This window comes from Tachypleus tridentatus, chromosome 9, assembly GCF_004210375.1.
Source record: "Tachypleus tridentatus isolate NWPU-2018 chromosome 9, ASM421037v1, whole genome shotgun sequence".
Classification (NCBI taxonomy): Eukaryota; Metazoa; Arthropoda; class Merostomata; order Xiphosura; family Limulidae; genus Tachypleus; species Tachypleus tridentatus.
In genome coordinates this window covers 51,307,518-51,333,069 of record NC_134833.1, presented here as the reverse complement: position 1 = coordinate 51,333,069, position 25,552 = coordinate 51,307,518, and the positions used below count along the sequence as shown (strand labels likewise).

General features: G+C 34.5%; 1 protein-coding gene across 7 annotated transcripts in view; it reads left to right on the top strand.

The window, feature by feature from the left end:
• Positions 1-25,552, top strand: part of LOC143225239 (uncharacterized) — a 226,555-nt gene that overhangs the window by 53,129 nt on the left and 147,874 nt on the right. Inside the window, exon 2 of one of the 7 annotated variants that reach the window (XM_076454295.1) lies at positions 16,365-16,515. The exons of the other annotated variants lie outside the window; for them this stretch is intronic. The gene's annotated coding sequence lies outside the window, so the exon portion shown is untranslated. The remainder of the gene's footprint in view (positions 1-16,364; positions 16,516-25,552) is intronic. 7 annotated transcript variants of the gene reach the window in all.

The window sequence follows — 25,552 nt, the reverse complement described above, 5'->3', positions numbered from 1 at the left end:
TAGATTTAAAACTACTCTTTACCGCCTGCAGTCAGATATGAGAAATTAGCTACTGCAATAGGCCTAAAACTATTATTCCCTGCCTAAATGCAAGCAATTGTGAGAAGTTAGTTGCTACTAATGATATAGACAAATAGGAAGAGCGTAAGAGTGAAAAAAAAGTTCGAAATAAGTTACTACAGTTGGGCCACTTTTAATGGCAAGTAAAATTTATTTCGTGAAGTTAGTTTTCTAGCTTCATAACATAGTCTACATATATTTAAGAACAAAATAATGAAATGTCTGTGTCTATGACGATAATTACTATATTTAAGGTATCGAAAATTGAATATACACTCCAAATTTCAAACAACAAAGGATTAACAAATTTGTCCAACCAAGAAGGAAATTTTTTTGAAATTTTTATCATTCAGTTTTTGAATGATATTTAATTAAATAATTAAGCAAGCTACCTTAAACTCGTTCTACTTATTGAAGAAACCTAGACAGACATTTGGTGATCACAAAAAAGGGCTAGATATAATTAATCTCTATTGAAAAGAAAACAACAACATATATTTATGTTAGTGATACAGTTATTAAAGGTAGTTAAGTCATTAATGTATTTGTGTGTTAAATTAAATAATACCGAATTTGACTTTTGTTCTGAAAATATTAATAAAAGTAGTTACAAATTCGTATCATAAGATTATGAACAACAACTGTTTAAGAGCAATAAAGCTAAAAAAAATACTGAAACTTGTATTTAAATTTTATCATTAGCAATGCTTAAACTGTAAATCCAAGGGTTCATGGCTCACGGCTTGTTGGAGCAAACACGGTTCGCACATTGAGACTGGATACAGTGTAAACGTAATGTTTAAATCCTGCTATTCAGTCAGACAAGAGTTAGTGGAACATGCTAATGACTAGCTGTATTTCCTTCATGGGCAGTCAGTTTCAAATTATTGACGGCCAAGTGCAGATAGACCTTTGTATATTTATACGAAAATTCTGAAACAAGTCTAAATTAAATCAACTATAATTATATCTAGAGAGACAGAATTGTGTCTTCTTCATTGAACGTACTCGCACTTTCAGTCATGGGGGCGTTATAAAGTGATGGCCAAACCCACTATTCATTGGTAAGAGAATATCCCAAGAGTTGGATGTGGGTGGTGTTGACAGGCTGCCTTCCTCAATTCTATCACTGCTAAATTGGAGACGGTAAGCGCGAATAATCTCATGTAGCTTAGCACGACGTTGAAAAATAATAATAGAACTGCAAATTTGTGTTTCTTTCTGTCGCGCGTTTGAAAATAATACATTGATTTTTGACTTAAAGTATCATATGTTTCTTCCAGTACAAGCAGCCCCACCCCTCCAGTGGCACAGTGGTGTGTCTGCAAATTTACAACACTAGAAATCGGGGTTCGTTACCCTTGGTGGATGGAGGAGAAATAGCCTGCTGTGTAGTTTTGCGCTTAACTACAAAAAACAATAAAAGCTTATATTCTGTAACATTTTGTAGACGTGCAGAATTTGAAGCGTAAAAACCTATTACTGTTGTTATTTACATGATGATAGCAGTAAAATTAAGCTTTTGTAAATAGTATTCTATACTTAAAATGTGATGAAATTACAGGCATTAATCGTATATTTACTGAAGTGTGGAAGTTATTTTTTTTAAACTTATTCCATCTTTTACGTCGGCCCGGTATGGCCAGGTGGTTAAGGCGCTCGACTCGTAACATGAGGGTCGCGGGTTCGAATCTTAGTCACACCAAACATGCTCGCCCTGTCAGCCGTGGGTGACGGTCAGTCCCACTATTCGTTGGTAAAAGAGTAGCTCAAGAGTTGGCGGTGGGTGGTGATGACTAACTGCTTCCCATCTAGCCTTACACTGCTAAATTAGAGACGGCTAGCGCAGACAGCCCTCGTGTAGCTTTGCGCGAAATTAAACAAACAAACCATCTTTTGTATCAACAATTTTATTTCTTTAAATCCATTAGCTTTTAATTTATATAGACAACGTACCCATCCTGATTAGTTTATAATTTATATAGACAACGTACCCATCCTGATTAGTTTATAATTTATATAGACAATGTACCCATCCTGATTAGTTTATAATTTATATAGACAACGTACCCATCCTGATTAGTTTATAATTTATATAGACAACGTACCCATCCTGATTAGTTTATAATTTATATAGACAATGTACCCTTCCTGATTAGTTTATAATTTATATAGACAACGTACCCATCCTAATTAGTTTATAATTTATATAGACAGTATACTCTTTATTTTAATCATCTCTCTCCCCATTTAGTTTCCCTTTCAAACTTTTCGTCAAAATGCTTTTTTAAGAGTGTTATCGACCTAATGGGGTTTTTTATTACCGTGTTCCGTTAGCCTCATTTAACAATTCACTCTAGAGGCTAAAAGAGTGGTTACAACAAATATGGTTTGTGGTAAGTCACGTGCCGATAAACGGTTGGGATTAACCCCCTTCACCGAAAGTGTTTTTTAGTTCGTCTCTCATCACGTTGTGAGTTTGTTATGTGGAGAGATTGACAATGATGTAATGGTTAGTCCTGCGTCGTAGGAAAATAGGTTTTACTTCATTCTTGCCACATATCGTGTTCTCTCTAGTTCCATATCTTAATATGAATTATAATTCGTAATGCTAGAAATACTATTTGTAATTTAAATACACCTTGACAGTAGAATACAAAGGTTTCATTTCATTAATGAGTCTTCAAATTATTCATTTTTTTTCCGTGCTGTTTGAGAGAAATATTTATTTGTATTCAAAATAAATGATGCGTCCAGACGTTTTTAGATCATTAAGAAATCAAATATTTCTCTTTCTGTAACTAATCAAATTCTTAGCACTCTTTAGGTCAAGTTGAAAGTAGAAATAACCGTGTGCAATTTGTTACTCTGATGTCCCTGATGGTATCCATGAGGAATTACAACGCCAAAAATTGGGACTTAATATTCACGATATTCATTGCGCAAACAGCTTGTTGTATAGCTTTGCGTATAACGCAAACTTATTTACCCTATTTTTTTTAACCATTATTTGACAAAAATCTGTGGGTATATCCGATTGTAACTGGCGAATTGCTGGACCAATTTTCAACAAATCTAGCGTTTACGTATTGATTTCCGGGCGAATGAAATAAGGGTCGACGTTCGGACCTGACCCCTCTTAGTTTCCACTTGAATTAAAACGGGTTCCTCAATTAGACTATTATACCTTTTGTTTTTGCTAGTATCTGTTCCCATGATAAACACAGTAGCTTATATAGTAACTATGTAGTGGTGTATAATAAGAGTACTGGAAATAACAGTAGTGGTGAATATTCCTTCGCTAAAAATCGATCTACTTTTAGTGGAAAATTTTAGTTTTAGTTTTTTAACTATTTTTAATGTGTGTGTGTGTGTGTGTTTTCTCATAGCAAATCCACATGGCTATCTGCTTAGCCCACCGCGGGGAATCGAACCCTTTATTTTAGCGTTGTCAATCCGGAGACATACCGCTGTACTAGCGGGGGGAAGTATTTTTAATGCGAATACAAAAACAATTATTTTGCTTTAAAAAAAGGTAAGATCTTTAGAACTGTTATTCATATTAATATATGACCCCTTGATGTATTGATGATAAGTTTCAAGAATTATAATGCTAAAATTCAGGGTTCGAGCTTTGCGTTGGGTGCAGCCCAGATAGCCCATTGTGCTGCTTAATCCACACATTAAATTTTAAGCTCAGTGAAGTAACGATAAAACATATTTTGTAACGTAAAGTAAGTTGATGCATATAGAGTTTGGAACAATGTTAGTTTTTTTAGCAGCTATATCACTGTGTCACAACTGTGTCATTCTTTAGCATACTTTAATACATATAAAAATACTTGTTACAATATAAAATATATTACTTAATATCTACTGTAATGTAAAGCAGAAATAGTAATTGTTACAAGCAATACATATATAAATTAATCTCCACTGTAATGTGTAATGTAATACATTCTTATTACAAAATGTATCACTAAATTTCATTACACCAGATTTCAAAATAGCTTTGTATAGGAAGTTTTATATACACGATTTTTTAACATCTTATTTTTTCTTTTAAACCTATTTTTTGCGCCTTTATTTCTACTTTTAGTCTTATATTGGTTTTAAACTTTTTGTCTTAAAGAAAGTTTTTTTTAATTGAATCAGTTTAGAAAAAGCTTGCTCGTTCCTATAGATCTCTAGTGATGTTAGGTTCTTTGATTCATAGCTTGTCTGGAAGCTGCTGTACTTGACGTTGGTCTACAAATCTACACCAATGTAAGTCGGGTTTATTCTTCGCACTAGGCCTGTGGAAAAAGCTTGTGGCGCTGGTGCTTAGGAGGGCAATTTTTCTTCTGTGGGCCGATTCACGGTATTGGGATAGATGTGCTTGCCCTAGAGTTGCCCTATGCTGAACATGAAAGCCTTACCAACAGTTTGGGCAAATCAAACTCAATTTTCTAACCGTGTTCGATCGATATGATCATGAAATAAGTAACAGCCCCTCTTTCTTCCAGGCGTAGTGGACATCGCCAATAATCAATGGAGCCGTGAAACTAACCGTTTCCTTATTCGCGTCAGGAATGCATTACATACATGTAAATTTATTAGTATCCTCGTCAGTACTATTGTATCGGTTACGAACTTCCATTTCCTAGGGAATTTCATTACTTCTCAGTGGACGTGTTCGTTTATCTCCTTGTGATTTATTACAACTTTTCTTCAGACCAGTGGTAACATATGCACGGTCTCTGGTCTCTACCGAGGGATTGAAGGTTGTACGGGGGAAGAGGGGGGCTTGATTTGGTTGACGGGTTACTACTGTTCCTATTGAGGAAAGAATGATTGGAGAGTTTGGTGTTGAATTTTGGATTGATGTAAATTTCCTTGGCTCTTGACTACAGAGGCTTGAATTACGATTTTAAGAGTTTCAGGAAGAAAAAACAACAACTTTGCTGCACCATAGCTCGTATCTGGCACGCGAAGATTACTGACGAAACTTTAACGGAGAGAAATAAAATAAAAAAAATCAGTTTGAAAGCCCTGTGTATACGTGTGTGAGAGAGTGTGCACATATACATGTATATTATATACTGAAACTGTGTGGTTTATTGTGTCGTATAATGTTTAATGTACAGCCGTGGCCATTTACGATGTTATATCACACGTTAAATTACATGCGCTTACCTTTGTTTTGATATTAACTAAAAGTTTATAAACTTTGAACAAGCAAGGCTTTCTGAAGATTATTGCTTTTTTCATTTAAAGACTGTACGTTTTACAGTTTTATATCAAAATAAATTTTGTTTTTTAATGATATATATATATATAAGATTAAAATGTTAATTTAAAAAATTGGAATAAGAATTGTCATAAAAGTAGAGAAAGAAACTGAATTGAACTGCAAATATTATATATATAAATATATATGTGTGTGTATGTTCATGTCCACAACTAGGAACTCTTTAAACAATTAAACAAACTAGTCTGTAGATAGTCTCCATTATTTGGTCAACTTACTAATCCTCATTTTGACTTCACTAAAATTGACAAAAACTGTAGACATAAAGTCAAAATGAGGATTTGTAGCTAGAGAAAATAATGTAGACACTATCTCTAGTTTGCTTACTTTTTAGAATCCCTAGTTGTAGGCTTGGAAATGTGTGCGTGCGTGTGTGTTAATATATTTGCATTTTGTTTCGTCTTCTTTATTTACCTTTTTGTCGCTATCTATTCCCGTTTTAAATTAACAATTTTTAATTATCATGTTTCCTAAGTTTTGTATGGCCATTTATAAAGAAAATCTTCCAAGCTACAGAAGCTCATTCAGTTGATGTTACATGTTTATCAACAATTTACTGACCTCCGCTGGGACAGCGGTAAGTATACGGATTTATAGCACTAAAATCAGGGGGTCGATTCCCCTCGGTGGACACAGCAGATAGCCCAATGTGGCTTTGCTATAAGAACACACACACACACACACACACACACACACACACACACACAACAGTTTACTGCTGCATTGGCTTTATTTTCACACTCAACCGTTATTTACTGAGCCAGTTCGTTTTACGTTTTTTGTTTCCTGGATTTTTTTATGTCCATTTATGAAGAATAACTTCTGAGCTACAGACGTTCACTCAGTTGATTGTTACATGTTTACCAACAGTTTACTGCTACATTGCCCTTTTTCCACTCGATCATTATTTACTTGGTCAGGTGGTTTTTTTTTTTGCCTGAAATTTCGTGTAAATAAGCGTTTAAAAAGTGGAGTACGACAATCGGTAAAATAAATCGCCTCTCACGAGAGTAGATAAATCTACTGTGGTAATCGTCTACCGTTAGAAAATTCAATGAAATAATCGCAGAAAATCAAATAGAGAGAAAGTAAAATAGCGAACTCGAGAAATGATGAATCCTCAACGTGGTAATTTCCAATTCATGCGCTATACGTTGTACAAATTATTTTTCAATCAATGCGCATTCGTAAAAAAACGGATTTTTTTCAATGGCAGAAAGTGAAAGAATTGAGATAATTCTTCGGGCTGCTTGAATTATTTTCAAACTACCTGATGACGTACTCAATACTACATTCATTACTATTGTTTCAGTAAAATATTCATACTCATTTTGTTTTCTAGCGGTTGGTAAAATTATAATAATCAATTATAACGCTTAAGACACTGTTATAAATATACACATTGCTTACTCCAATAAAGCGAAGTGTTTCTGACCATTATATTGATTGATTGTGGAATTAAGCACAAAACTACCCAATTGGCTATGTGTGCTCTGCCCACCCCGGGTATCGAAACCCCGTTTCTAGCAGTGTTGAGTCCGCAAAGATATTACTGTGGCACTGAGGGGCCCTACTTATATAAACTAGAACATTTTCAATCAATATAAGCTCATCGAAGCAATTTAAGGAACGTACTATTAGTTGAAAATGTTCTTGTTTATACAAGTAGGGCCCCTCAGTACCACAGTGGTATCTTAGAAAATTTTAGAGGATGGAAAGCTGGACTTTTAAGAATAAACTTAAAAATAGCCCTACAACCTTCGTAGGAGTTTTTTTAGTAGCTATGTTTGTGTATATGTATTTCGTGGTGCAGTCTATGTTACCATTTTTGCTGTAGACTTCGGTACTTGAATGGTTTCGAAGAGAAATTTGACCAGTAGCGATGAAAAAATAGTGATAAAGATCTCTCCTTCTCTTTTATGGTTCGACGTAAAAATAGTCCTATGACCTGCACAGGAGTTTCTTTGTTAGCTTTGCGCAGGTTTGAATAAAATATTCGCAACTGCTTTTTAGGCTTGAGAAATAAGAGTAGTATATATATAAAAAAAAACATTTTGTGTAACAGTCGTAAAATCAACATATTTTTTTTTATATTAACGATACTTCTTCAGCGTTAGCCATTGAAACAGAAGGTCTTAAGTGTTCTTTAAAGAACGAGCATATTTTGTAAAATGGGTTTTGCTAGTATGTTCAATTATAATAGTTATGAAATTCCTTGGTGATCCTAAACACGAACCATTATAGTAGTTCATAGTTTTGCTAGGGGTACTGCGTTGTTTCTTATTATTCTGGTTAAAATTTGAAGTCGGTGGTTTACTGCGACTTCATAAACATGGAAATAAATCTATAGTATATGCAACGATTGAAAACTTGCCTTCTAATTGCAGCATTTAGATTTTGTTTATAACAGTAGGTTAAATAATAACCAGACTTATATACTGTGTATAATTGTAACTAATCTGTACGTGTAGATTTGAATCTAGTTTGTTGACCCATATCCTTGTACAGTTACAAGTTCCAAAAGTAAAGTTTTTCTTAAAACTGACATTAAATAGCAAGCTACAACAATGAAGTTTTAACACTAAAACGTAGTTACGGCCCGGTGTGGGCAGGTGGTTTGGGCGCTCGACATTTAATCTGGGCTCGAATGCCCGTCCCTCCAAACATGCTCATCCTTTCAGCCGTGGGAGCGTTATAATGTAACAGTAAATTCAACTATTAATTTGTAAAAGAGTAGCCCAAGAGTTGGCAGTGGGTGTTGATGACTAGGTGACTTCCCTCTAGTCTTTCATTGCTAAATTAGGGGCGGCTAGCACAGATAGCCTCCGGCTTCCCGTGTAACTTTGCTCGAAATTTAAAAACAAATAGACAAACAAGCTACAATAATAAAGTTTTCTCCAAACTCTATCAAATATAAAAGCCTGTTTAGTGTAGGAAGTATTAATTAATTTATCTTGTGAGTTAATATGCTATGATTGTTTAGGTTTATTTCGTAATAATAAGAGAGTTAAAAGCAGACCATTGTTGGAATCTGTGTTTACAGTTCATTGATGTCGAGGCTATCGAACATGATGTGCAATCCATTGATTCGAGGATATAGAGATTGCTGGAAGGCCGAAGTGATAGATTTATAAATAGCGGCAAACAGACGAAAAGAGAACGAAAAGTAATGCCGAGTGAAAGAGAGTTTCAGTCAGAGGAGGGTTAGAAAACGTAAAATTAATCATTGCAGGAGAGAATATCTTAACAACTGATATGATAAAGTGAGATTTTCTGATATTTTAGGAGAATAATTTGTTTCACAGCACAGATAGCAAATATTTACTTTTTACTTATCTTCAAACAAACAAAAAACAGCACATTCCATATATTTGTTTTTAATATTGTAAGCATATTTTACATTATTAAAGAAACTTGAATGTAATTTTAGCATATCAACATTAGGAAGCTAATTTGCTATAAGTAATAAGTGCTCATAGAGAACTATTTTGGCTGGTATTATTATCGCACGTCAATCATCCTAAAATATTTATTATAAAAAGTATTATTATCATACCGTTTATTTTTCTATTTTTTATACAACTAATCAAATGTTATTATAAATAATACGTATGTGTTGTAAATATCTGTGTATACTTAAAACTTCAAAAACGTGAGAAGATTGAAGACGGTTCGTGAGATATTTATATGCAAAAACGGCTCGTTTGGGTTGAGAAAATATTTTACATAGAAGAGCGAACAACGTTTCGACCTTCTTCGGTCATCGTCAGGTTCACAAAGAAAGAGGTAACTGACCGGAAGCTGACCACATGTTTGAAAGGGGTTGTGTAACTGTGTGTCGAAATGTAGACAATATTTTGTTACAAAATATGACATTCCAGTTAATACCAAATTTATTCAAAAACCAGGCACAAAACTGAGGTCTATACTATGTAAAAACTACACTGACAAACACAACACCAACATTATTTATAAAATACAATGTGATAACTGCCACGACTTCTATATTGGAGAAACAAGTAGGAAACTGGAAACCAGATTCAAAGAACATAAAAAGTCACCTTCACACGTTTTCGAACACTGCAAGTCAAATAAACACAACATAACCATAGGAAACACTCAAATACTAAATAAAGAAACAAACATAAACAAACGCAAAATTAAAGAAGCCTTACTTATACAACAACTTAAACCCAAAATAAACCAATATAAAGGAACGCCTTTATACCTATATTAATATAATAAAATAAATAAAATTATATATTCAAACATCTAATACCGCCCTCTACATTTCGACACACAGTTACACAACCCCTTTCAAACATGTGGTCAGCTTCCGGTCAGTTACCTCTTTCTTTGTGAACCTGACGATGACCGAAGAAGGTCGAAACGTTGTTCGCTCTTCTATGTAAAATATTTTCTCAACCCAAACGAGCCGTTTTTGCATATAAATTTCTCAACAAGTGGGTTTCTCGACATCACTGGTTCGTGAGATAGTTTATCCAGCATTTAAGTCTGTATGAGTACCATTCATTTATTTTATCATTATTCCTAGATGTGTTTTTGTTTTGTGTTCGATTGTACAGGCTGTTTATTTATTATTGCAATATGTGTTATGGCTACATTCAGTATTTAAACGATCTTTCATTTCCTCATATTGACAAAATTTCTTTTGATACTCATTGACATTATCATTCTATAAGGATTGAGTTGATTTGATGGTGACATTTTTATTGGGACGTTTAAAGATGATACTTTTATGTGTATGATTGATAACGATAGGCGTGTTATTGCTCATCGGCAGATATGGATGATCTGACCTGGTTTGAAAAATAGCCAGACTACGGGAGCTCTCGCGGCTCGAGATACCCAGCATAATTCATAGATTCAACCAGACGCCCCATAGGAAACAGAATTAAGGCCGTCGATAAAACTGACCTGAGAAAATACCTGTAATGTTCTGAGAATTATCTATATAAAACATTGGATAATCGGGTTAGATCAACCAGTGAGGATGTTGTCAATGAACAATTCCATAATGGCTTTATAAGGAAACCATAAATTGTTTACTCTGACAACCAGACGGCGCAGTACGGAGTCAGAAGAATTGGGAATGATGTAAGATTTACATAGGAAATCATTCGGTGAATTTTACGAGTTTTCACTACAATCATTAGTGAAGTTATGGCAAGAAATAATTGGTCGAGATGATTTCCCGCTGGTGTCGATCTTGCGCTGAAGCGGGGAAAGCTTATACTTATCGGACGGTCATACAAACTTCTAATTCACAACGGATACGATTGCGTGAAGTGTGGAAAACTGACATATATTTAACGCAAAGTTGTCCATGATTTAGTATCTCTCACTCTTCCTAGTGCATTTGAAATTCTTCCTTCTTATCTCCTTGTCCTTGTTTTATGCAAATTAATACTCCTGTATAAATTATGTACAAATCATTATCTTTGATTGAATATCTGTATTGTGTATAACTGGCAAGGACATATTTTTTGAACTTTATAACTAATCACGATACTGTTCATAATTCTACATAAACACATTATATGCGTTTTTTTTTTTAATATAGAAAAGTACACGAATAAACTTTATTCTTATTAAGTATTGGAATTGTTTTAATACACTTTTTTGTTTTTAGCCACTTCTTCTTGGTTTGATGTGATTAAAAATAGATGCAGTGATGTCAAGACCAGTATGAGTAAATGTTACACATAAACTTGTTTTTCGAAACAAGACGTTTAATATAAAAGACATATATATGACTATCGTGAATATAGCTTTTGGTTTCTAACTTGGCGGTTTATTTGTTTGTATGCTTTCATTCAAAGCAAAACAAGGGTCATCTGCAATAGTCGTATGTATTTTTAAAATATTATATTTTGCTGTCGTAAAATGGACGTAGCGTGTATATATGTATCTATGTATGTTACCGAAATAATAAATACAATAGGTCGCCACCTATTGATGGCTTCACAAACAAAAATGTGTAAAACTAGTAGGTGTGACGTGGATCTATGGAAGATCTCTGATTTCATAGCTGATAAGGAAGGATCGAATTCGTGTGATGTCATAAAATATTTCCCGCACTATAAATTGCGGATGCGTTATGTAAGTGACAGTCAGCACCTTAACATGGATGATTGGCTGCTTTATTTTTGGTTACTAGGTCAAAAGTAGGGACAGCAACAGATATCTTCAGCAGCTTTACCATAAATACAAGCAGTGAAACCAGTACGCGAGTACTTTAGGTAAAACTGGTTGCCCTTTTATATGGTTCCGCTTTTACTTTTACAGTGCTTGGTGGTGTTGCGCTCATAAATAGCTGAAAATAAGTTTTGGTATTAAATATGTCGTACGTATGACACTCAGTCATCTCAAGATGTGAAAGAGAATTCGGTACTTTACGTATTTACTCAATGTCCGGCCTCCTCAAAGTGTGTAACAGAATTCAACAATGTGATTATATTGTGAATTAAAACAGTAGTTTTTGTTTGTTTTTACCGAATCTTTTTTGTCTCATCTTGTAATTATCAGTACAATAGAATATGTTCGTGCTTCACTTCTAATGCAAATGTCAAATTATATGACAAAAGTAAAGAACTGGTTTGTCTTTTTGATGTAATTGTTGAGATCTTCTGTCAGTCTAGCTCTAAATTATTTTTGTTAGTTTGTTGTTTGTTTTGAATTTCGCGCAAAACTACACGAGGGCTATCTGCGCTACTCGTCCCTAATTTAGCAGTGTAAGACTAGAGGAAAGGCAGCTAGTCGTCACCACTCACCGCCAACGCTTGGGCTACTCTTTTACCAACAAATAGTGGGATTGACCGTAACATTATAACACCCCAACGGCTGAAAGGGCGAGCATGTTTAGTAGGACCGGGATCCGAACCCGCGACCCTCGGATTACGAGTCGAACGTCTTAACCCACCTGGCCATGCCAAGCCTTCTAAATTATTTATCCATAATTTATATCACACAATAATAAAGTAATGTAAATTTAGAAGTTGAATTAAATTTTTCTACTATTTATAAATTGTCTTTCGTTACTTGCACTGATTCAAGTCCCCTGGTGGTCACCTGTAAATTCACACGATGCTAAAATTGTATATTTTAATACAACTATAAATTATTTTTATTATTATTTAATTGTATTTTTAAAGAATAATAAATCAAGAGACATGTTTAAACCACAAGTGACTAAGATTAGTTTTATAGTTTGTTTTTTTATGTTAAAATAAAAAATATAATTAATGTTTTTATCTTGACTTTTCATAGCGTCGGTGTTATTTCAATATCTGGTCGTTCTTTCAGTTGTTGTTATCTTATTGACTTCATTCGTAAACCGAATTTATTTTGCAACAGATTTTGAGTGACAAGCTAGAAAATTCAGTACAGTGAATAAATCAAATTGTAATTATAAAGTTTCAAGGACAGCTAGAAAACTTTATGATGATGCTTTTAAGCAATCAATGGGTTAATGGTACTTATACGATCTGTGTCAGATTTAGTAACATTTCATTTACACATTGGAATTAGTTTTTTGTTTAGCACCAATGAATATAAATATGAATAACTAGACAATTCCATATCATCACCAGTGTATCTCGTATTGAGAATTGACAAAATTATAGTACTTAAAAATAATCTAATCTCAAAGCCGACGTAGAAATAATATTTACTGTATTTTATTATTTAAACATCTGCTATTTCCTCATACAGCAGCCTCAACAGTGGGATTCACCCAAATGTTTTTTGTTAAATAATGATATGGGGACTTTGATGATGTCATGTTGTATAAGTAATTAAGAGAAACTAATCTAAATAAGTAAGATTCGCAGGCTATTAGTACGAGAAGAGAAGGATATAATCGTCAGTGAGTGTTTCTTAACGAAATACAGAAGTTAAATGATGTAAGAACTCAATACCTCTTCTGTTTTGGAATCATTTTTGACACCCCCCCCCCGTAGTCGCACAGCGGCTAGTCTTCAGACTCGACACCCGTGGGGGCAGAGCACTATGTAGCTTTGTGCTTAGTTCGAAACAGTCGATCGGTTTTTGTATTTCTTGTCTGATCAGTTGAAATTGGACCGTAGTTCAGTGGTAAGCCTAGTCTGTGGGCTTGCTAAACACCGGGTTTTGATACTCGAGGTAGGAAGGGTATAGTCAGCCCTCTGTATGGCTATTCACTTAACAACAAAATATGAACGTCGGAAGCAAAAGTTGTGTGGGAGAATAATGTCTGAAGTAAATTAGGGAATTTTGGGAGGAAATGCTGGGGGACAAGATGTGATGGATGTCTTGCTGATTACAAAAGTGCACTGTGGGCTATTTGTGATGTGCCCACCGTGCGTACTGAAACCCAGATTTTAGCGTTTTAAGCCACTAAACTAATTGCTGAGCCACCAGCAGCAGATACAATGGCATTGGAGAAAACTTGTAAGCTAAACTGTTGTAACATAAATAGTTTAAATGATAATCGTTTTAACATCGATATTTCATATTAAAAAATTAATTTGAAAAGCGAAAATTTGTCAACATTTTATGGGATGTATACCCCTTCCCCTACTGTTCTTACGTCTATTGAAAATGTTTTCTTCAGCAGCGTTAAAATGATGGGAAGTGACAACTTGTCTAGCCGTTAAACGTTATGTAATAATCTTATCTATCAGCAACTTGATCCGTCTCCCCATAGAAAGTGTCAGATTTTATTATGTCCAAATTTATACCATCATGTACAATGGGTCCAAATGTAATTTGAAACTTCATACCCAGCCTATAAAGGGTAATGTTATTGTCTTATAAATTGGCTTAATTTCAATAATAAAACACCGTGGTTAAAAGTTATGACGTCACATTCAATAAATTTTTAGAATGAGTTTTAAACCTATGCTTATAATAACGTTACCTATTTAACCTGATCACCGTTATAGTTTTAGGTAATGACTAAATCTTACAGCAAGAATTTTTATTAACTGAAAGATGGGAAAGAGGTACATTTGAAAGCATTGTTTAACGTCCAGTTACGCATAATTCATAAAACACTTTAATACACCTTTAACATAATAAAGGTTACACAATCTTACTCGTAACGGACGTAATTTTGAGATTTACCTTAAATACCATAACCACCAGTTCCACCACCAGAGAGCAGTGTCTAAATTATTACTTTTTGAGTGACATATACATACATAATTAACATACAGTGAGGTCTAACAAATAAGTATACTTAGTTGCAAGTGTTTAGACTCGTACGTATTATTCGGTTTGAGAGTGTTACCTAACCTACTATTGCTCATGAATAATAAGTGACATTTGAGATTTAGGACCCGGTGAATGAATCGTACCCTTACTTTCATTATTATTAAGAATTGTTAAACTTCTGTCTTTTTAAATACTTGTTTGGACCTCAAGGAAAACACCTGGCATAAACCTGCTTATTTTCTTCTTTCGATAAACAAAAGAGAAAAAGAGGGGGGGTCGATGTGGTCATTCAAAAGACATAATTATTATCCTGTGTTATCTCAAAATACATATCAACCAGCTTATTTCAAAGAAGGCGTGGGCTCACGCTCTCTGTCTTTTTGCTATTGGTTTCAAAGTGATAGTATCTTAATCTCGGCTTCCCCCGTACAGCACTTCCTAAATTGTATTTATTGGGATACAGGTAGAATTGGCGGGTACCAGTTAAACCATTTGTCCTTGTCTGTAGTTTTATCACTATCAATCTTACAGTTACATACTTTTAGTGAGCTATAATTACTAGTTTAAGATCGTAAGAATTGAAGAGTCTGCTCTCTCTTAACTTGTAAGAGCCTTTCTTACTGTGAAAACATTTGTTCTGAAGAGCCTTTGAGGGTGGGGGGTGGCGGTTACGATTTGTTCTTTTAATAGGGCACAGTGCATCCGTTTACAATAAGGACTTTACGCTTTTGAAAACTTCTACATAAGCTACAATGAATATATAAGTGTGGGTTTAGATGTTTATTTTTGTGTCTGTTTTGTTTTCATCCTCAGCAAACAGTTTAGCTTTCACATCACGCATGTATAATGTCATCCCTTCTATAACACAATCCGGTTGTTCTTATGAATGTAATGTAGTAATAACGGGTTTCCATTTTATTATGAATTCAATAGTAAAGGTTAGTAGACTAACCTTATGTAGTTTTTTTTTTACATAACTTCAAAGTCCCGTGTTTGTTTATGGATTGTTCAAGTTTAACGAACGAAAGGAAACGTAGAAGGTTTTCTCTTCAATTTCCAGGTGTTTTCCTTCTGGAGAAAATACCAATGTATGTGATACAGCTTGTATATGTGTGTATGTGTGTAATATTGCCACCTATCCTCTCTGTAGCTTAGAGGTAATTTTGAGGGCTTATAACGCTAACATTTGTCCCTCACTGGGACAGTGGTAAGTCTTTGGATTTACAATGCTAAAATCAGGGGTTCGATTCCCCTCGGTGGACATAACAGATAGCCCGATGTGGGTTTGCTATAAGAAAACATACACACGCTAACAAGCAAATTTGATACCATGATGTGCACAGCAATTGTATAACTTTGCGCTTAACAACAGACAAACAAAACGTTACATAGTTTCGCGTTTTTGTTTTATATATATAAACACACAAACATAAAATACCATAAAATATGCTAAAGGTTTATGGATTTATATTAAGCTATTCTTTTTCCTTGGGCTTAGAGATGAGGTTTATATTTACTGCAATATGGTAAAGAAGGTATAATTCTGGGTGTGCACACTTTCCTGGAAATATTTATAAATATTTTCAACATTGAAACTGTATTTATCTTTCGTATATCGAATGATATTAAAGTTAGCTTTGAGTGTTTCATTTTATCACTTTATTATACATTTCATCTCTGAAGATGAAGGGGAAAAGATCTCAATAAAGTGTCTGTTTTTAGCACTGAATTATTTATCATAGGGCTTTACACATCAGAAATAATTTCAAATCGTGTAGGTAATTTTGTATCTGTACAGTTTAGATGTCGTTGCTGCAACATATAGCTGATGCATCTCGTGAGTTAGGGGTTTTTAGAACAACCTACCCTTCCACCACAAAAATATAATAGCACTTGAACAGGATTCCCGAAAGTGTTTGTTCCAAAAGTAAACAGAACCAAAGTTAAGGGTAAGTTATTTTTAATTTTTTTACTTTTGAAATTCACAGGTCATGCTGTGTTGTAGCCAACTGAGAGTATAATGCTTCTCGCGATTCATGGTGTGTTCACGTTTCATTGACATCACGACAGTACAAACTGAAACGTTAATAAAACATGCACACACCATGAATCGCGAGAAGCATTATACTCTCAGTATAGTGGTTCCTTATGTGATGTCATTTTGGTATCAACTGGTAAACTGACTGATGGATAACACACTACTTAAAACAGGTGAATCTTCCATGTACATTTCACACTGTAAGAAACCTAGTCATTTTTATCGATTTGTCAAGGACTACTGATAGTGATAGGTGGAAACCGGTATAAATCGGAGAGGAATTGTGAATAAAAGGATAGACTGAACTTCATATTTACTTTTATAATGTTAAAAACCTTGTCTACTGAGTGAGTCAACAGAATAAATTAAGAGCATCTCTGCTAAATATTTTTCAGTTACTATATAAATAAATGTGAATAAAAAAACAACAAAAAACACCGTGAATATAATAACATAATGTTTAGGGACAATAAGGGACTTGTTGATTCATCTCGGCTGTCCCATCCTCTACGCCAAACAAAATCTATTAAACAAATTAAAGCTAGACCTTATCAATTCATATATCTCAAACTTTATTTTAAACTCACTTAAATTTGCTGCTTGCACAACATCCGAACGCAACTCAATCCATAGGTTTACCACATTATTTGAAAAATAAAATTGTCTTAGCTGAAGACAAGCTGTCTTGCCTAAACCTATATTTGTGTCTTTTAGTTCTGTAATTTTCGATGTTATATAAGGAAAAGTTTGCACCAACGTTATCAGTTCCTTTTACATTCTTGAACACCTCAATCAGATCCCCTCTAACTCTTGTTCTCCAAGAGAAAATAATTACAAGTATCTTAATATCCCTCATACGACAACCCCCCATCCCAGGTACCATTTTAGTTGCCCTCTTCTGAACCCTTTTCAATAATTCAATGCTTTTATAAGGTAAGAGTTTCAAGACTTCACAAGTATTCCAAATGTAGTCTTAACCAGTTACGTATACGATGAGATTATAACCTCTTTAGACTTATATTCAGTATTTCTGTAGACACAACCTAAAATCCTATTTGCCTCGCCACTAACAACAGTACATTGCTTAGATGGTTTAAAAGATTGATCAACCATCACACCAAGATCCTTTGTTTTTCGTGACACTTTATTATGGTTATTCCCATCCAAATTATACTTATAATTCAAATTATGATAACCCACATGCAATATCTTGCATTTATTATAATTAAAACCCAACTGCCATTTATTTTCCCAACTCACTAAATGATCTAAATCCTTTTGTAAATCAGCAACATCCTCTCCGCAGACAGCAACACCCAAGACCTTAGTATTATTTGCAATTATAAGTAATTTATTAACCATTCCTTCACCTGAGTCATTAATGTAATTATAAAAGAACAAAGGCCCTGAGACTGAGCAAACAGTTTTGTTAACGTTTCAGGACACTGTAGAATATTACTATACAGATTGCCACTTTATTCATGACACTTATGTTATTTAGGGTAGGATATTTTTGGACTGGAAGTTACTCAGCTGTCTTAGTCAAAGCCCTGTAATTCGTGTTAGGAACCTGCTGTCTTAAACGTTATATTTTATCAGTTTCTGATATATACACACACAGTACTGCTGCGCAAAAGTGTTAAGAAAAAAAAGTTAGATTTCAGTCTACTTTCAAACAACAATGTTAGGTATATCACAGGTGAAACATCAAAATGTTATTAATCTTCATATTTAGTGCAACAAAAATTCAGTGGAAACTCGTGAGTTCAGCAAACTATTAATATGCTGTGTCTCTTCCTTGTTTTAATAACTGCAGACAGTATCTTATAATATATTCTTATAATATATTTAATCAAAGTGTCCTTTGGGGTTTTACTCCAAATATATCTAATACACTCTCATATCTTCTTATTAATACGCAAATCACTGGGTATACCGTGACGGATCGCTATCTAATACTACTTGCGCTAGTCCGTTATTCTACCTATTTTGCAAATATTTACTATCTTACAGCGGAAAAACACCCCAAAACTATCACACTGCCCCTTTTTTGCTTCATGGTAGGTGCTATGCATTGAGGTATCTTTCATTTTTCCTCCACCGGATGTACGATCTACGCTTTGAACCAAATATTTCAAAGTTGGAGTCACCCTTTTCCAATCATCAACAGTCCAAGTTTAGTACTTTTAGTAGATTTCAGTCTCTTTACAATATTTATAGATCAAAGTAAAGGTTCTTGAACTACTACACGACCAAATATTTCATTCTCATTGAGTATTCTTGATACTGTAGGTCTGAACACTTTTATTTGTTGCATGGTAGTTTATCCCATGCTCGAGATCAGTTGCAGTCTTCCTTCTGATCCGGACGCCACACAAACGAAGATACTTAACATCAATATAATTCAGTTTAAGTGTTTTGCCTTTTACATTCCTATTCTGAAATTCACCTGTCTCGGTCTCACGATCTATGGTGTACTTGACAGTGTTTGGGAAGCATTTCAAGTCTGCAGCAATTTGTGGGAGAGTGCAACCAGCATCACATTAAGCTTTTATGTGAACTCTGTTGTTTACTGACAATTCTCTACGCTTTTTGGACCATTTCATGACACGAATCGTAATATATGGTGTTAAACGCTATTTTTATCAGGATTTATTTGCGAGATGCTATTGAATTGATTTCTTATAGCATATACCGATACCATATACTAACTATTTGCCATCTTGTTTCTGCATAGTTCAAGACACTACATGTGGTACCATGATAGTTATTTCAGATAAGTATTCTCACCCTGGCTCATTCAGTTATCAACAGGAGTCAGAAAGTATTACTATAATGTTGAAATTTGCATTCCGTAATGGCAATGAAGAATTAGCCCCATAAAATTTGAAAGAATGAGAAGATGTTCTCTTTTCCTAACACTTTTGCACAGCACTATATGATATTTATGGAGCGCTGTACGGGTCATTAACGTTCAGATAAGTAGTCACTAAAGGGTTTATTCGTTCCGTTTCATATTTTTTCCAAATATAATAACATTTGTATATTTCTGTTTACAGGTGTACCAGTTAAGTCATTTTGTTTCAGTCTAAAATAGAAAATGAGTTATTTATCTTCATTTTGGTGATGATATGGGAAATGGAACGTTGTCAAAACATATGAGTTTAGTCTTGTGTACTAGCACATTTGAACTCTCTCCAGTCAAGTACGTTCAGTACTTTCAATTGTGGGCGCGTTATCAAAATGGCGTTAAGTCCCGTTGTTCATTGAGTTCTTCTGGCTTCTTTTCCTCCTTCTGGTCAGTCGTTCAAAATTACGGACGGCTGCTCCTGAACCCCCAGTCAGCCCATATCAGCCATGCTCAGGTTAAAAACCCCAATTTAATTGCAGTCTCTATCGTAAAACCGTCGTGAAACATTTTAAAACTGAAGTGTCTAACAAAACACCAGAATAGCCGATACAGGGTTCTCCTACAGTTCCTTAGGCTAGACATTTCTGTACTTCTGTGTCATTTCCAGTCACAAATCCGTTGAACCATTGGTAATACTTGTATGTTAAATGCAAAAACTAAAAGACCAAATGTTATAATTAAAAATATATTTAAACACTAAGTATGCTAAATATAACCATTTATATAAAAATACAACCAGTGTTAACACTTCATTAGTTCGATATCTTGAATTTACAAAATTATATTATTCTTCAATCAATAACAGTAGTTTAGTGTTGAATTATCTGGTGGTTAGGGCGCTATTACTTGCAATCTACAGTTCGCGAATTCGAATCTCTTCACCGAAGGTGCACGCCCTTTTAGTCATGAGGGCGTTATCCTCAATAGCTACAGCTCTTGAAATTCTTCTGGCAGGATCAGAGTAAATTTAATGTGTGAGACCTTTTTTTTTCTTTTTATTAGCTATATTTTTGAACGCCAGCAATACCAAGCGTAGAGGGCGCATATACAGTGATTTTATCACTCATCAAGATCCCTAACAACCTACCCTCAATATGAAATTCTTTTGGACGGAATTAGAATGAATCAATTTGAGATCTTGGGCGGTCAAGTACAACAGTCGAAAGGGTTTGACTTCCTGGGTCCAAAACTGTAATTAGATCTCAAATCGGTCAAGAGATGACGGAGCTGTGAACTAAAAGTTTGTACTTGTATATACATGTGTATGTATAGACATATGAACTCGGAGCTATTCGATGAGCTGCTGTGCCGCGGCTGAAACCTTGACATGCTGAAAGAAAGAAACGTTAACAACTGGGTGCTTCCCTCACCCCTTACTAACAAGTGAACCTAGAATAATTTCTAGATATAAACATGAGTGTTTTCATAAGCTGGACCAACAAACGAGCAATATTTTAACACTAGTAATAAACGACCTTATAACGCCAAATTTATTTTTCTTTGATTCGACACTCGACGTTGCGCTTTATAGTTTTTTCAGGAACGTTCCACTAAAACAACACGCAACTAACAACTTTTGTAATGATAGTCACAGTTTATTTTTCAGTGTAACACTCCTGAAGAAACTGTAAAGCGAAACGATGAGTGTATTTAATTAATATTAAATGTTATAAGGTCGTTTATTGCTGGTGTTAAAATGTTTTTATACAACACTAGTGAAATTAAAACAAACATGATTTGTTGCTCTTGTCATCGTTATTATTTTCACAATCTTCTTCCCCCCCAAATAAACGATAGTGTGTTTGTAATTACAGGAAATCATGCGTTTTCGACTTTACTATCATTGTTTTATGTAATTTTAGTAGGGAAAAGAATGGTAAGTTAAGAAATATGTGCTGTTTTGTATAGATATTTCGATTAGGATGAGGGTCGCTGGGTTGTATATACCAATTGGCTACGAAACCAACATCTGGCAACGGTAGTTAATAGCGCCTTTGAGCCACGATAATTCTACTGGCATTGTAGTGTGTTGCCCATTATTACTCTGAACTTTGCTCTCCATCCGTGACTGCGGGTGTGCTGCTCTTCAGTTCTTTGAAAATTAATGCAAGATGTTACCCACCATCAGTAAGGAAGGACAGAGGGGAAGTATAGTGTTATTGTGTAGAGAGCGGGCTAGTTTTGATTTCTATGGTAAGTTACGTAGTAGTAAAGAAGCAGATTATTTGGTGTAGTAAAACTTTGTGTAAGACTCACCAGATCAATTACTGTAAGCCTTGTAATGAAAGATGGATACACTACTGTGTATATCGTGTTTACAGGTTGACAAACTATAAACAGTACATAATTTCACGGGTTTTCCTTACCCCAATATTATAATAAAATAAATGTAGTCGATTGCTTTATTCTAAGGTTTCTAAACAAAACTCGATTAACTGGGCTACTTTCTACAGCTATTAAATTTCACATAATTTTATTCTTATGTTTGTTAGCTTTGTCTCTTCTCCAACAGTAAATAATGAAGACTTCATTAGATCACAGTTCCAAAGACGTAGCTACGAAATTATAGTACTTGGGATCTTATCCCTAAACACTTCAGACAAGTATAAGCACCTTTAAGTCTCCAATTCCTAAATATTAAATGTACAGGTTATTTGAATTTTAAAATTTGTAACCAATTTATTTTTTATATAAAATAATTTATTTCAGAAGGTATTGTAAAAAGCTACTCTTAGCAATATTGTTCGTTTCAAATATGCATAGGTAGCTTCATAAGTACTTCCTGGAACAAAGTTAAAAGAGTACTTAGTGATCTTAATATCTTAGTGATGTACCCATAAATTAGTGAAATATTTATCTGCACTAATTAAATATTAACAGAAATCGCACACTGTCCTGAAGTTTTCTAACTTGTCAGTTCATGACTCTTTCGGTTTAAGAACATGAAACTGGATTTGATCTGAACCCTGTCAAGTTCTGTTTTTAACAGCTGTCATCTATGAAAGTTGGTTGTCCTGTTTAAAAACAGGAAACTGGATTTGAAATAAACCTTGTGCCAAGATATTCTGTTTACAACACTTGTCTCTCTGTTAAAGGTGGTTGCCTGAAAAAATTGAATTTGTTCTAAACCCTGTGTCAAATTCTGTGCAAGGTTGTCATGGTTTGTTTATTCATAAAATTGTCAGAAGTGTACATAATTCCATTTTTGTTCCCTTTATCACTATCGTTTTAATATTTTCATCAGATTACTATCTGGAATTGTATGAACCTCATAACCGATGTTTCTATGAGCCTATAAATAGAATACATTAGTTTGAAACGAATATATAAATAAACAAAACACGTGTTGGAAGTCAGCTGGGTTGTAATACACAGTCTTTAAATGTGTTGTTTTCAAAACGGAGAGGTCTAGCATGGCCTAATGATTAGGGCATTCGACTCCCAATTTGCAGGTTCGAACCCCGTTACTGAACATGCTCTCTCTTTCAGTCGTGGGAGTGTTATAATATGATGGCAAATCCACTTTTCGTTGGTAAAAGCCCCGGCGCTGGCAGTGAGTAATGTTGACTAGCTACCTTCCCTCTTGTCTCTCACTTCAAAATAATGGAGAGCTAATGTAGATGGTAGCTATGCACAAAATTCAATAAAAAAGACAAAGCGGGTGGCTGGAATACAAACAAGATATGCGTTTTTATCCAAGGGAAAAAAAAACATTATACTGACATATCAGTAGTCTCACGTAACTGTTACACGTAACGTTCTATTGACATTTCATAGAACTTCTGTATTTAAGGAATTATGGCCACTGGAGACATTTTCGCTAATATTGTACATTCAAATCACAAGTTTTAAAGATATATATACAAACGTGCCCAATTTGCAAAAACGAGCTCTTAAGAGTATATATTTGTTTCTACTCGGGTGTTCTCAAACCATGGATCGTGAAGGGTGAGAAAGATCCAATAACCTCTTAAATACTTGTAGTTGAGACAGCTTAAGTAACCCGGTGTTTAGCTTTGTGATTAGTAATAAACAAACAAAACTGAACAGTAATGTTAGAGAAAAACAGTTCCATATTGTCAAACTCTTCGCTGTCTGATTGTACTGTAGGGAAAACATCTCATTTTCTGTCTTTCTCTCTTTTTATTTTTTTATTCTGCTCTAAGAGTCGACAGGTTTTGAGATTGAGTAGTTTGTAAAATAAAACGTATTTGTAGAATTGTGTTGTTATACTGTGACATACTTTTTGTAACGTTACTTACTCTATGTTATAGTTATGTAACAAATGGCGGTTCTTAATGGTGATCTTCACAAGAGGACTGAAAATCGTTGAAACCACCTTTTCTCAAAGTGGCTTATAGCATACATTTCCAGTTGTTTTATGAACTACATATAATCTGTGATTCTGGTATAAAATGAATAAATGCTCAGAGTCAGGGTGGTAGTGAGTTAGGTGTATCTTGGATGTACAGTTTTCCATTATGTTTGTTTCATATTATCTGTAGTTATGTTAAAGTTGAATAAATGCGCAAAAAATTTGCAATAACAATCTCATGCACAATGTTTCAGTGTTTTTAGAATAACTCTCTAGATCTGTCGTTTTACTTCCTGGAGGTGTTACTTATTTATGTTTCTCATTATATTTTGTTGTTTTTGCGGGTGAACAAATAAAGTAGAAATAAACATAAGTGTGTATTACATTTCCAAGTGGAGAAAACATGAATAATACGGACTGCGGGACAGGGGTAGGTCATCAGAGTTCAACTATACTATTCCGTAGCCTGCTATCAACTTTGTGTATTTGCTAGAGAAGCTTGAAAAGCGACCTTCCTTTTACAAGCCGTTTGTTACTGCAGGACATATTGGGGCTTCAGAATCCTCCCCCTACCAGCCCAGTGTTTTTCTCACACACACGCACATATATATATAAATCTGGGTTTGCTTGTAAATGAACAAGCCCCCAGTTAGTCTAACATTTCCCCCCGAGGCTCCTAAGTGGAAGGTTATATATTATGCTCGGTCCTATTACGTAGTCCATTATTAAGGCGGTGGAGTATCATGTGGGATTGTAACAGATGTGCTGCCTCTAGTGAGGGTCTTATCCCCACCCTCATTCGTTACTTCGATTGGTCTATTATGTAGATTGTTATTCTAAGAATTGTATTTGATTTTCTTTCACATCCAGCATTAAAGTATTCGGTGATAGTTTTAATTTGTTTTTTGATAAAGAGGATGTGCCTGAAGAGAAGCAACGCTAAGCCTTTTCCACATTCCTCGACATCCGCACGTCAATAAACCAGTTGTTCGTTTTAATTATGGAAATTTTTATGGTGTAGATTCTGATGATAGTTTCTTGAAAATCGGTTTAGAGGTTCTGGGAAGAAAATATTTGATTATCTACCGGCTATTTTTTTCTTGTGATTCCAGGAAATAGTTCGTGTAACATAGTGAATCGAGTAAGAGTTAGTGATTAAAGAAAAAACCAAAACACATCAGAATATGATATTCGCATGTCTCGTGTACATGTTTAGAATATCACTTAAAACGACTAAATCTACCGCTTCTACTTTTTACATTTTAGTGCTTGCAAAAATTATATATGTAATTTATAAAAGATAAACAGTAAGACTTTACAATAACATTCTACGTTTTTTAAAAGAAATGGCATGGCCAAGAGGTTAACGATCGACTCGTACGTAATTCGAGGGTCTCAGGTTCGAATCTATGTTACATCAAACATGCTCAATCTTTTCAGCAACGGGGGCATTTTAACGTTACGATCAATCCCACTATTCGTTGATAAAAGTGTAGCCCAAGAGTTCGCGGTGGGTGGTGATAACTATCTGCCTTCCTTCTAGTCTTTCACTGCTAAATTATGGACGGTTAGCGCAGATAGCCCTGGTGTAGCTTTGCGCAAAATTAAAACCAAACAAAGCAGTTTAGGATAAAACAAAATTTCAGTTAAAATGTGTAACCTTTTGATGATGTTAAATTCCTTGGCCAAAATCCTAAATCCACCGCTGCTACATTTTACGTT